Source organism: Trichechus manatus, unplaced genomic scaffold (assembly GCF_000243295.1).
Source record: "Trichechus manatus latirostris isolate Lorelei unplaced genomic scaffold, TriManLat1.0 scaffold00057, whole genome shotgun sequence".
Lineage (NCBI taxonomy): Eukaryota > Metazoa > Chordata > Mammalia > Sirenia > Trichechidae > Trichechus > Trichechus manatus.
In genome coordinates this window covers 8149436-8162250 of record NW_004443993.1, presented here as the reverse complement: position 1 = coordinate 8162250, position 12815 = coordinate 8149436, and positions in this window count along the sequence as shown.

Below are 12815 nucleotides of genomic sequence, written 5' to 3'. Positions count from 1 at the left end.
AAATTAGAAATAGGGAATTTTCCACTGTCTTATTCCTATGTGCATTACTTCTCAATTATAATTTTCTGATGTAACATTAAGGTAAAAAATATCAGTCTAAGTCTGCCTTTCATCCTAGGACATGAATTTTGATAAGTAGTGTTTGCATTTTTGTTCATTTATATAAAACTTCTCTTCGTTAGAAGGTCTCATTAACTTGTGTTTTGAGGCATGTTTTGTTTTTATCAACTGTTAAATTTTAATATCTTTTTCAGAGTATAAAGCAGTATGTTCTCATTGTAGAAAATTTGACTTTAACTAGAAAGTGTATGGAAAAAGCAAAAATCACTTAAAATCTTACTGCTTCTGGTGTGGTGAAATGAGTTCTTTTATGTGGTCTTTTGACTTGGTTATTTGGAAAAACAGCTTGACAGATTTTTTTTCTCTAAGCCCTGAGGAGTTACCTTTGCACTAGTTTTCCACCCCAGAGAGTTTGTTCCTTTTTGTCCAGGTTGATTGACATTTTATGGGTAAGCGGTAAACAACTTGATGGTTTGTTATTTTTTGTCTAGCTCTGGGCTACAGTCTGTCCTGTAATTGGTCTGTTTTACACACTCTGCAGGGATTTTTTGGTTTACTATGCAAATTGAGTAATTTTTTGGTCCATTGAAGGCATCAGTGACATTGTGGCCCTGTTGGGAGGGCCATGCCTTGAGATTGACAAGGAGTTTGTTTATATATATAAGCAGCCAACCCACAGGGGTTTTTAGTGAGGGAAGAAGAGAGAAGCAGAGAGAGAGGAGGCAAGGAGCCTCCTGAAAGAGCTGTAACACAGGTCAAGGGCTGTAACACTGAAGCCAGCAACAAGCCCTGAAGGGGACCTCTGGCAGCGTCAGCGGTGACAGGCCTGGAAGGGACCCTGCAGCAGAGTTGGCAGCAACTGAAGAAAGTTGCTTCTAGGAAAGCAGCTAAGAGAGCTGAGCAAGCTGCTACACTGGCTATGAGCTGGGCCAGTTAGTGGAGAGGCTGACAAAGGTAGGGAGGCCTGCATGGCCTACAGGGGGCATGCAAGGCAGAGAGGGCGTGCATGGCCAGTAGGGGGCCTGCATGACCGAGAGGAGGCGTGAACTGCCAATAGGAGGCCTTTCCTGAGGGGTGGAGAGTGAGGGATACACGCACGGCCAAGAAAAGGGCCTCCCTGGTTGCACAGCCAAGAGGAGCTGAGAGCCTGCACTGAAAGAGGGAGGGATGTGCTTGCCACTTTGGGGAATCCTTCCAGACCTTGTATGTGTGCTTCCTGATCCTGATCCCCAGGTGTTCCTGTTACTTCCAAGTTGATCCTGATCCCAAGTTGTAGTTTCTAACTTCCCTAATAAACCACATAACTGTGAGTATAGTCTATGAGTTCTGTGTGGCCATTGCAACAAATTATCGAATCCAGCAGAGAAGTATAGAGTGCCATGGGGGAGGACGGCTAGCGTCAGGAAAGGTGAAGAAGTTGGAGGGTGTAGGTTTGTCTGACCTCCACTTCATAGGAACCAACCTTGTGCTAATCCTCATTTTTATTGTCTCAGGAATTTAGACAATTCCTTGTGCTAGAACACACTTGGTATTTTCTTTCTTTCTCATTTATTTTTTAGCTTTTTCTTAATGCAAATAAAGGTTTTTAATACAATCAAGATTGTACTGTGTGTTTACTATAGTGTGGATATTTTTGCATTGCATATTCTCCGAGTGGTATGGTGATCCCTGGTTTAATGGTGAAGAAACTGCACAGGAAATTTTAATCCAGAATCATACCACAGATGATTTTGTGACAAGCAGGGTTTGCATGGAAGGATGGCTCCTGGGAGCCCATGGTGATGCTGGGCCCACACAGAGCCCCAGCCTGACCTAGCTGCAGTGGTGCTTCTGTCCTGCAGTGTCACAGAGCCTGTGCTCAGTGACACAGTCTTTGTTTTGGTAATTCTGGCAGTACAAGGGTGTGCACTGGGCAAGGAATTGGTGTTGTAATTGCTAGGCTTGGCTGGAATTCTGGCTGCTGCCCCACCTGCAGGGCCTGGAGAATATGGGAACCCAGCTAGGGTTCCTGGATTAGTGGGGACAGACAAGGGGCTGTTGGGCCTGGAGGTTTATCCAGTGCAATTCTTCCCCACACTTGGCTGGGAGCTGTCTCACTGACTCCTCAAGGGGCCTTGGAAATGGTGGCCACAGGTGGCAGAAGCCTTCGTATTAGATGTTCCCTTGACTCACCAGTTCTCCTTTTAGAACTCTTGCATGGAGATCTCTAAGCACCATGGTTCCTGTTGATTGTAGTGACAGATAGTAGAAACCACAAAATCAGTGTCCACCAAGAAAAGAGTTGTTAAATAAATGCCCGTCCGCACATTAGAAGCAAGAATGGCGAGACTACATCTCACATACTTTGGACGTTATCTGGAGGAATCAGTCCTGGAGAAGGACATCATGCTTGGTAAAGTGGAGGGTTAGAGAAAAAGAGGAAGAGCCTCAACAAGATGGATTGACACAGTGGCTGCAACAATGGGATCAAGCGTAACGACGATCGTGAGGATGGTGCAGGACTGGGCAGTGTTTCATTCTGTTGTCCATAGGGTCACTATGAGTTGTAACCAACTTCAGAGTGCCTAACAACAAAAATACCACACATCAGAATGTTGAAATGTCACCAATGGAGTTTTTTGCCCCCCCTTAAAATTTCAAGACAGCAATTCACTTTTGGGATGTGGTTGACAAATGCATGATGTCTTATAATCAGTAGCACATTGATAGTACAGAATAGTACCTCTCTTCCCTCCGAAAACCTCTCTTGGGCTGTCCCTTTTAAGTCAAACCTTTCCCTGTGAATTCCTGGCAGCAGTTCCTGTTCATACTGTGCAGTATGTCACTTTTGTATTCTGGCTGCTTGCACTTAGCATCATGCATTTGAGAGTCATCCAAGTTGATGAATGGATGAATAGTTTCTTTTTCTATTGTGCAGTATCCCATTGTATGGACATACCACCATTAGGGGGACGTTTAGATTTCTAGTTATGAATAAAGCTGGTGTAACATTCCTGCATGGGTTTTATGTGAAGATAAAATTTTCATTTTTCTTGCCCATATCCCTAGGAGGGAGATTGCTGTCATGTTGCAGGCCTATGTTTAACTTTGTAGGAAACTGCCAACCTATCTTTTAAGGGGGCTGTGCCATTTTGCATTCTCACCAGCAACGTATCATTGCAGTTGCTGCTGGGATCTGCAGAAGCTGCTTTCTGGAGGAAGCCAGCACACTTCTGTTTGGCAGTGGAGTTGAGGGAGGGCATATGGGGGGCGGGTGGCTCATCAAACAGGCAGCCTCACATTGACTGAGGAGAGCGGGTGCCTGGAGCAATCTTGATTAGCCCACAGGCCTACGTGTATGAGATCTTAGGCTATGCCAACACTGCCACTACCAGCCTGGTCTGAACCCAGGGCCCATCTCTGTCTTTTTTGGAAGGAAGATAGTGCTTCCTCTCAGGCCCCAACTGCAGGAAGTGGCCACTGCTCCTCGTCACCGTTACTGTGTTCCTGGTGGAAACCAGACATGGACGTGCATGTCAGAGCTAGTGGGTCAGCTGGTGGGTGGCCATCTTACTGTTCCCTCCCGCACTCCCACATCTGAAGTGAGTTTTCTCCTCTTGGCAGCAGGCCAAGTCCAGATGTGGCCCTGTGGGAATGTGAGGGCCCAAAAGTGGTGATGTGGAGTCAAAGGTTGCTGGTCCTGCAGGGGACGCTCAGGAGCCGTTACCCCTCTCCCAAGAGCCCAGCTCTTTTTGCCCTCACTCATCTAGGTCTCAGCTCATCCCAAACTGCTGGTTTGGGGGTGTGAGTCCCTGAGGTGGGCCAGGAAATGTGAGGAGTGCCTTTTCATCTGCTGGGCTGTATGCTTTCAACACCTTCGGAGCAACTTTTGTGTCCTTTCTCCAGCAGAAAAAAGCATCTCTGCCTTTCTTGTTGTAAAAATGGCATGGAGACAGCATCTGACCTCCTCTAACTTCACAAGGTGGGAGGAGAATCAAGATTAACAGCCCAAGGCTGATTCCCATGAGGCAGGTCAGACATGCCTCCTCCCTGTGCCATCTTTACCAATTCTGACAACACTGTCAGAGCATGGAGAGAAAACCACACAAAAGCAATCTATCGCACCATACCTGTCAAGAAGACTCAACCTCATCTGTGTCCTATCTTCTTGGATTTGGCGATTGTGGAGTGTTCCTGGTGAACACTGGCTGTAATTTCTCTGGCTTTGGTGTGATTATTGAAGTTTAATAAAATATATTCAGGTGAAAAAAATTTCAGGTTATTAGGGAGCCCATGTGTCCAGTGTAGTAAATCCATGAGTGAATGTATGAATATAAACACACATTTACCACCCAGAAAAACTACTCGGCTCTATGCTCAAATCATTTCCACCTCACCTCACTTCCAGACCCCTGAAAATAGCCCAGAGTTTTAAAATACAAATGTCTCTAAGAGGAAATACAGTGTAGGCTCATTTAGGTTACTAGCAAACGTTGAAATTGAATTTGCCATAAACAAGATGAATTTTGACAGGTGGATTTCTCTCAGGCATTTATTTTGAATTTCTTTATCTAAAAAAATAGTTCCAATAAAACTGAGCACCATAACCCTTGACCTAGATTCACCAATTGTTAAAATTTTGCCTCATTTGTTCATATATAAATGATGATGATGAAACAACCAGTGGTTAATTGCAGGCATTCACGTCACTCTTTAAAAGCATGCCCCTCCTACAGATAAGGCCATTTTCCTAGCAAAACCCCCAGATCTTCATTGTCCTGCCCACAAATGACAGTTTCTCCAGTTGTCCATAAAGTAACTATCATAGTTGCTGGGTGTTTTGAAGCTAGGATCCAAACAAGATATGGCCTTTTTATTTTTAGATCGGTTTAATCTGTCTTACACAGAACATTCTCTTGTCTTGTAAAATGTTAAAATGTTCAGCATTCTGATACAGTGAAAGCTGGAACCTGTGAAAGCTGGAAACCTGTCAGAGAAGAACTCACTGAGCATTGATGAGGTTGGATGCTTAATAGAGAGCAAAAGAAAATTGGTATAGCACCCTGTCAAAGGTGGAAAACGTGAGACCTGGAAAAATAAGGCAATCCTGTCGAGTTCTGGCTCTCACAGGCTTCACTGTTTTATCATGATTTTGTTTAATTAGTTTATCATCTGTATTTTTTTGTAAGTTAGACATTGGGTCTAGTACAGTTGTCTAGTACAAATGTAGTGCAAGTCAAAGATGTAACAAAATATTTTAGTAGCTGTATTTGAAAAAAATGTCAATGTGAAATTTTTAATGAAAAATCTTATTTAACTCAATATATCCAGTTATTGTCAATGTAAAAATTGTAAATGAAATTAACAACTAATCATTACAGATTTATTTATGGGAATTTTTCGTTTCCTTCTTTTTGTACTCAGTCTTCCAGAATCCAGAAGCAGCACATCACATCAGTTTTACTGTTGAAAAAGGAGATTCACAATCCCAGGTTATCCCAAGCATATTTTCCAATAATTGAATCAAGCTGATTGTTATATTTAAATTAATTTAAAGTTAATTCAGTTTCTTAGTTGCACTAGTCACATAGGTTGTTGACACAGTCCTATTAGTGTTTGGATGCAAAAGAAGTCCCCAGATCACTTTTTACTTTTCCCATTGCAGTCCTGGAATTAACCATTTCAAGTCTCTGCAATACATATTGTTGTTATGTGGCATCTAGTTGGTTCCAACTCATAGCAACCCTGTGTACTACAGAACAGAACACTGCCCGGTCCTGTGCCATCTTCACAAATCATTGAGCCTATTGTTGGAGACACTGTGTCAGTCCATCTTGTTGAGGGTCTTCCTCCTTTTCTCTGACCCTCTACCAAGCATGATGTCCTTCAGGGACTGGTCCCTCCCGATAACGTCCAAAGTATGTGAGACGAAATCTGGCTATCCTTGCTTCCAAGGAGCACTCTGGCTGTACTTCCAAGACAGATTTATTCATTCTTCTGGCAGTCCATGGTGTATTCAATATTATTCACCAACACCATAATCTAAAGGCATCAGTTCTTCTTCGGTCTTCCCTTATTCATTGTCCAGCTTTCACCTGTGTATGAGGCGATTGAAAATACCATGACTTGGATCAGGTGCACCTTAGTCCTCAAAGTGACATCTTTGCTTTTCAACACTGGTTTAGCTCAGTGCTAAACCAAAACCTGTTGCCATTAAGTCAATTTTGTTTCGGCCTTTCAGTGAACATCTCAAATACATATTTTCTTACATCATAAATTCATACCCGTATTCCCAATACAAATTTAACATTAGAAGAAAGAAACAATGCCAGTCGACCTTAAACGGGCGAAATAGACTTTATTCAGGCTATTGGGATAGGAGAGACACTCAGCATAAGTCTGAGTTCAAAGGGTAAGGTGAGGCAAGGTTTTCTTTTTTATGAGTTTTGGGTGAGATGGCACATTGGAAACAGTGGAAGTTGGCAAGCAAGAATGGGGCAAAAGGATGAGTTTTAGGCAAGAATTCTAATGGTTTTCAGAAATGTTTGCTCAAGGCTGCCTTATTAAGCTGAAGCAAGAAACATTCATGGGGTGAATGGTGTAAATGGGCAAATCTTGTCACTTTCAGTTATTTTATACTTATATCTCTTTTCTATTAATAAAAACCTTGGTTCCTAGTAACATTCAAATAGTTTCAGAATCATAATACTAATAGTACTACCAACTAAAAACCTATTCAGTAAAAGTACTGAGGTTTTTTTTGCCTTTATTTTTGTACTTACTGGTTATGTATTTACATTAAAGCTTTAACATAAGATTACCATGCTCCAATATATGCTTGAGCTCAAACTCTTCTGCATGGTTGTGTGATCAGTTTGATATTGTTTGTGCCACTGAGTTAACTCCAACTTGTGACCTTATATATGTTGTTATTAGGTGCGTTTGAGTCGATTCCAAGTCACAGTGACCCCATTTGACAGACTGGAACTGCCCTTTAGTGTTTCCTAGGCTGCAGTCTTTACGGAAGCAAATCTACAGGTCTTTCTTCCACTGGGTGGGTTTGAACTGCCAACCTTTCAGTTACTAGCTTAGTGCTTAACCATTGTGCCACCCCGGCTCCTTGACTGTATTTAGAACGGTACAAAATATTGCCCAGTCCTGAACCATCATCATAATTGTTGGTATGTTTGAGTAGCACCTTCCAACCTAGAGGGCTCATGTTCCAGTACTGTATCGGACAGTGTTCTCTTGTGATCCATGAGGTTTTAATTGATGGATTTTCTAAAGTAGATCACTAGGCCTTTTTTCTTAGTCTGTCTTAGTCTGGAAGCTCCACTGAAACCTGCTGGATTTGAAATACTGGTGGCATAGCTTCTTCCATCAGCAACATGCCAGCCACCAGTGTATGACAAACTGAGACGGGCAGTGGCGGTTTGATATGCTAATACTTGTTTCTGTTTACATTTAGTTTTAAAGTTTGCTTTCATTTTGAATGAACATTTCTTTAACATTAAACTTTCACATGGTTCAAAACTAAAAAAACTATAAAAAGGAGTATTCAGAAGTCTGACTTCCTCCTATAGCACCTGTCCTCTGTTAATATCACCACCAGTTATTAACCATTTCTGTTTAAATATAACCATTCCCATTTTAATTGTTTCCAGTGTCACCTTTCAGTGTTTCTCAGAAATGTCCCTCCCCCTAGAATAAATAAGTACATACATAAATGTATGCTAGTTATTTATCATGTTACCTTCACATGAATGTATGTTTACCCCACTTAATGAATTATACTGGAAATCCATCTATTTCAGTCCCTAGTATTCTTCCTTATCCTTTTTTCTGGCTGCAGAGCCTTCATGAGTGCCTGTATGCCAGTGTATTCAACTAGTCTATGGATTCAACCAATCTCTCTCCTATAATATGGATAGAATTTGTGTTGCTTCCACTTTTCCTGTCTTAAGCAGCTGAAGAACACCAGGAACAAACCTGTAGTTTGACAAAATCAGTTTTTTTTAACTTATTGCAATGATGGAAACTGCATAACAGAAGAATGATAGGTGTCTCACCCAAAGCAAAAGGGAGAGTTCCTGGATTCTGAGGATGGGTGGAGCCTGGATGAAGCTTGAATGAAGTGGTGTTTGGATTGTCTCAAAGCAAAGTGGGACTGTGTAAGGGGATGGACATCAGGTCTGGACTGCAAATGACCCAGGATCCTGTTTCCTTGGAAACAATAAAATTTGGGTAGATGCGGAATGTTGTGTCCAGAAACCCTTAATTTGAAGCTCAGCACCTGTGTCATAAATGGAGACTATGTCAAAAGTGGGACGTTTCATTCATAGTGTTGTAATTTCAAACAGCCAATTTCTGAAAGTTTCTGATCAGAGAAGAAAGTTTCTCAGTAAGAAAGCAGCAGGAACTCAAAGAAGGGGTCATTAGAGCTACTTTGTGCCTTTGGGAAATAACAGTTTTCTGGTGTCTTAGTTATCTAGTAGTGCTATAACAAATACCACAAGTGGATGGCTTTAACGAACAAATTTATTCCCTCACAGTTCAGGAGGCTGGAAGTCCGAATTAAGGCTGCTGGCTCTAGGGGAAGGCTTTCTCTCTTGTCAGCTCTGGGGAAGGTTCTTGTCTCTTTTCAACATCTGTGGGCCCAGTGTTGCTTGGAGATATCCATGTGTCTTGGCATCAGTTTTCCCCTGGATCTAGGATGTTCTCAGTTCAGGGATCCTGAGTCCAAAGGACACATTTCGCTCCTGGCTCTTTCTTAGTGGTAATCAGGTCCCTTGATCTCTGCTCATTTGTTTAATCTCTTTTATATCTCAAAAGATGCTGACTCAAGATACGACCCAATCATGTAGATTGTATACTGCCTCATTAACATATCTGCCTCTAATCCTGCCTCATTAACATAATAGAGGTTAGGATTTACAACACATAGGATAATTACATCAAATCACACAAGAGCGGATAATTAGATCACAGAAGGAGGATAATTACGTAATACTGAGAATCATGGCCTAGCCAAGTTGACACATATTTTGGGGGGGACACATTTCAATCCATGACACATGGTAACTGTGCCACTGTCTTTATTAGTGTTCATTTCTCCAGTTTCATGAACAGCTGGGCAGATGTTTACTCTCTCAGTCTGTGCTAAATTTTACCTTACAATCTTTGGGTTACAAGTAAGGCTACAGTGAATAGCCTTGAACATATGTGGTTTCCTGTTTTTTAATGTCTTATTGATGTTAATTTACATGCAATAAAATGCACTGATCTTATATTTGGATTGAGCATTTTTTGTTTTCATGTTTAAGGTGTTTTCTTCCAGCCTTCCACGCTGTAAGTTTAAGTATTTTACCTTTTGTAATGAATGAGTTTCTCATAGGGAGATAACTTTGTGCAGACTGTGTTTTTCATCTTAAACTTATGTCTACTAATTTTAGATCCGTTGATGATTATTACCTGCAATCACTATTACTGTGCCGTTTGCCAAATGGTGATTTTCTGTTCCAAGCATTCCTTCTATATTTATTAATTGGAATTCTGCTGCATGTAATAGCATTGCTTTGTCCCCACTTTATTTACCTATTCAATTGTTTATATCAGTATAACCAAACCAAAACCAAACCCACTGCTGTTGAGTCAATTCTGACTCATAGCGATCCTATAGGACAGAGTAGAACTGCCCCATAGTGTCTCCAAGGCTGTAAATCTTTACGGAAGCAGACTGCCACATCTTTCTCCCGTGTAGTCGCTGATGGGTTTGAACTGCTGACCTTTTGGTTAACAGCTGAGTGCTTTAACCACTGCACCACCAGGGCTCCTTTGTATCAGTATAGGCTAATGGATATTACTATTTTTTATTTTCTTGCTCAAATTGTCACAGACTTGGTTATTAGAAGGTACCTTAAGTAGGTTCCTATACTCATTTTTTTTGGCATTACTTTCTAGCAGTGCCCCAGGCTCCTCTTGGACTCTTCCTGCATCAGCCCTGGAATCAGCCCCATAAAAATAAAATTATTGCACCCCGACCATGTCTGTGTCCATGGGACGCAGGAGCAGCTCGCCCTTGGTGGCCCTGTGAGTGGTAGATCCTTGAGGCAGGCCCAGCATGGTTAACTGTCACCAGCCAGGAGCAGAGCAGGCTGTGGTGAGAAGAGACGTTCGCTGCCTGAATTTCAGGGCCTTGTGACTCTGACCCTGTAGAACTAACTCCCCCACCCCCCCAAAAATGGGATCCATTTCAACAGAGAACACTCTGGAGTCAGGTTCCTGCCCACCCCTTTGCTTAGCTCTGAGACCAAGAGCAAGTTACTGGACTTGCTGTGCCTCTATTTCCTCATTCTTAAAAACGAATAAAGAACGTCTTCCCCACACATGGGTTGCCCCAACCCTAAGACACAGCTACCTGCCCTGCCTCTCAGCCCTACCCCTAGACGCCTTAGCCCATCGCTTCCCCGGAAATCTCACGTTTCTGCTCTCAGTGTTTATACCTGTTGACCTCCAGTTGATTCCGATTCATAAAAAAACAAAACAAAAACAAAAACCAAACCCCTTGCCAACGAGTCGATTCCGACTCATAGCAACCGTATAGGACAGAGTAAAACTGCCCCACCGGGTTTCCAAGGAGCGCCTGGTGGGTTCGAACTGCCGACCTTTTGGTTAGCAGCTGAGCTCTTTACCACTGCGCCACCAGGGTTTCCAGTGGAGCAGCCTGAGGAGGGAGGGGTGGTTATTGCCGGGGGAAGGGGTGGGCTCACACTGGGCTCCATGTTAGAGGCCCCCCTTCCCAATCAGGCAGTCTGAGTGACCCTCATGAAAACGCCATTCTACAGCCACTGTGCTTACCTAGGCCTGTGGTTTCTCCTGAAAATAAGACTGGTTTCATAGTGATGTAGTTTTTTCTAAGGACTGCCTAGAATCCCACCACCGCTCCACATGGGGCCTGCACCACGGTCCCAGCACCCCGACTTCTGAATTGCACCCAACTCACACTCAGGGCACAGGTCCAGGACAGGCATTGGTGGAGTGAAAGGCTGCAGAGGTGGGAGGGGATCTTCCCAAAATCTGGGGGCCATGTCCCTAGAGCAGAGGGCCACACCCTGAGAGGAGTGGACCACCCCAAGAGACCAAGGGCCTCCCCACCAAACCAAACCCATTGCTGTCGAGTCGATTCCGCTCATAGCAACCCTATCGGACAGAGTAGAACTGCCCACAGAGTTTTCAAGGAGCGGCTGGTGGATTCGAACTGCTCTTAACCACTGTGCAGAACAGTTATGCTCAAAGACGTATCCTGATATTGATCCTGAGTTGTATCCTGTTCCCAATATTCCTGACATTTATCCTGACTTGTACCCTGTTAGAACACCACAGACTGGCGAGAGTGAACATCTGTTTTGAGGAGGGTGAGTGCGCTTCGTGCTGGGACCCCTCCCGGAGCTCGCCCTATGCGTTTCTTCATTTACATCTTTCTGTGTTATATCCGCTCGTGTTTATAGTAGAAGCTGTTATTGCAACTACAGTGTTTCTGTGAATTCTGTGTGACTGTTGCAATGAATTCATCGGGGCGACATCCGACATCCTCTATCATTAAAACAGTGTGGAAGCGATGTGTGAACAGATCAAGAGACTAGGGGATAGAAAAATGAGAGATACACCAAAGTTTATAAGTAAACTTAATATTCAATAAAATCTACACTCATATTGACTCTATAGGACAGAGTAGAACTGCCCCATAGGGTTTCCAAGGAGCACCTGGTGGATTTGAGCTGCCAACATTTTGGTTAGTAGTGGTGGCACTTAACTACTACGCCACCAGGGTTTCCATAAGTAAACTTCATATTCAATAAAAACTACACTGGGAAAAATCATCAATAATTGGGGATTGGGGAGTGAATGTTTCTATAAAATATTTTTAAATGAGCATTTCTTTATATACAATAGCAAGGTAAAGGTCGAATATGCAGACCTAAATTTATTAGTGGTCACCAGGGGAGCCAGGAGGGAGGTGGGAAGGGGAGCTCATTGCTCAGAGGACGCTGAGTTGCTGTTGGGGGGATGGAAGAATGTAGAAATGGATCATGGAAATTGTTACCCGACATGATAGACCCATTTAATGTCACTGAACTGCACATATGAAGAATGTTGAAATGGCAAATGTTACGTATCTATTTACTACAACGAAACAATACATGGTTCAACAAATGAAAACATGCTAGCACTAGAAGACACGGATGGATTCCTTCCTAAGTTGAGAGACGATAAACGTGCTGAAAACAAAACGAAAAAAAACCAAACCGGTTGCCATGGAGTCAATTCTGACTCATAGCGCCCCTAGAGGACAGAGTGGAACTGCCGCATGGGGTTTCCAAGGAGGAGCTGGTGGATTCAAACTGCTGACCTTTTGGTTAGTAGCCGAGTTCTTAACCACTGCACCAGCAGGGCCCCATAAACCTGCCTAAATATGATATAAACCTGGAGAAAATGAATAGAGGTAAAGATCAGCAGATTTTACTATACAAACTTAAGAAACAAATTACAAGCAGGAAACGTCATAAGCAAAGGTAATAGCAAATGCTTAGCTGGGAAACAATTTCCAGCTTACATAACAGACAAAGGAGAATTCATGACGTATGTTTGATCCAGGAAGTTCTGAGAACTGTTGGGAGCATTGAAATGAAGGAGTCGGCCTTGTTCAACCCTGGGCTCTCTGAGAATTACCCTTAATCTCTCCTTTCTTTGGGGTTCCAGGTCCACAATGTCTGAGC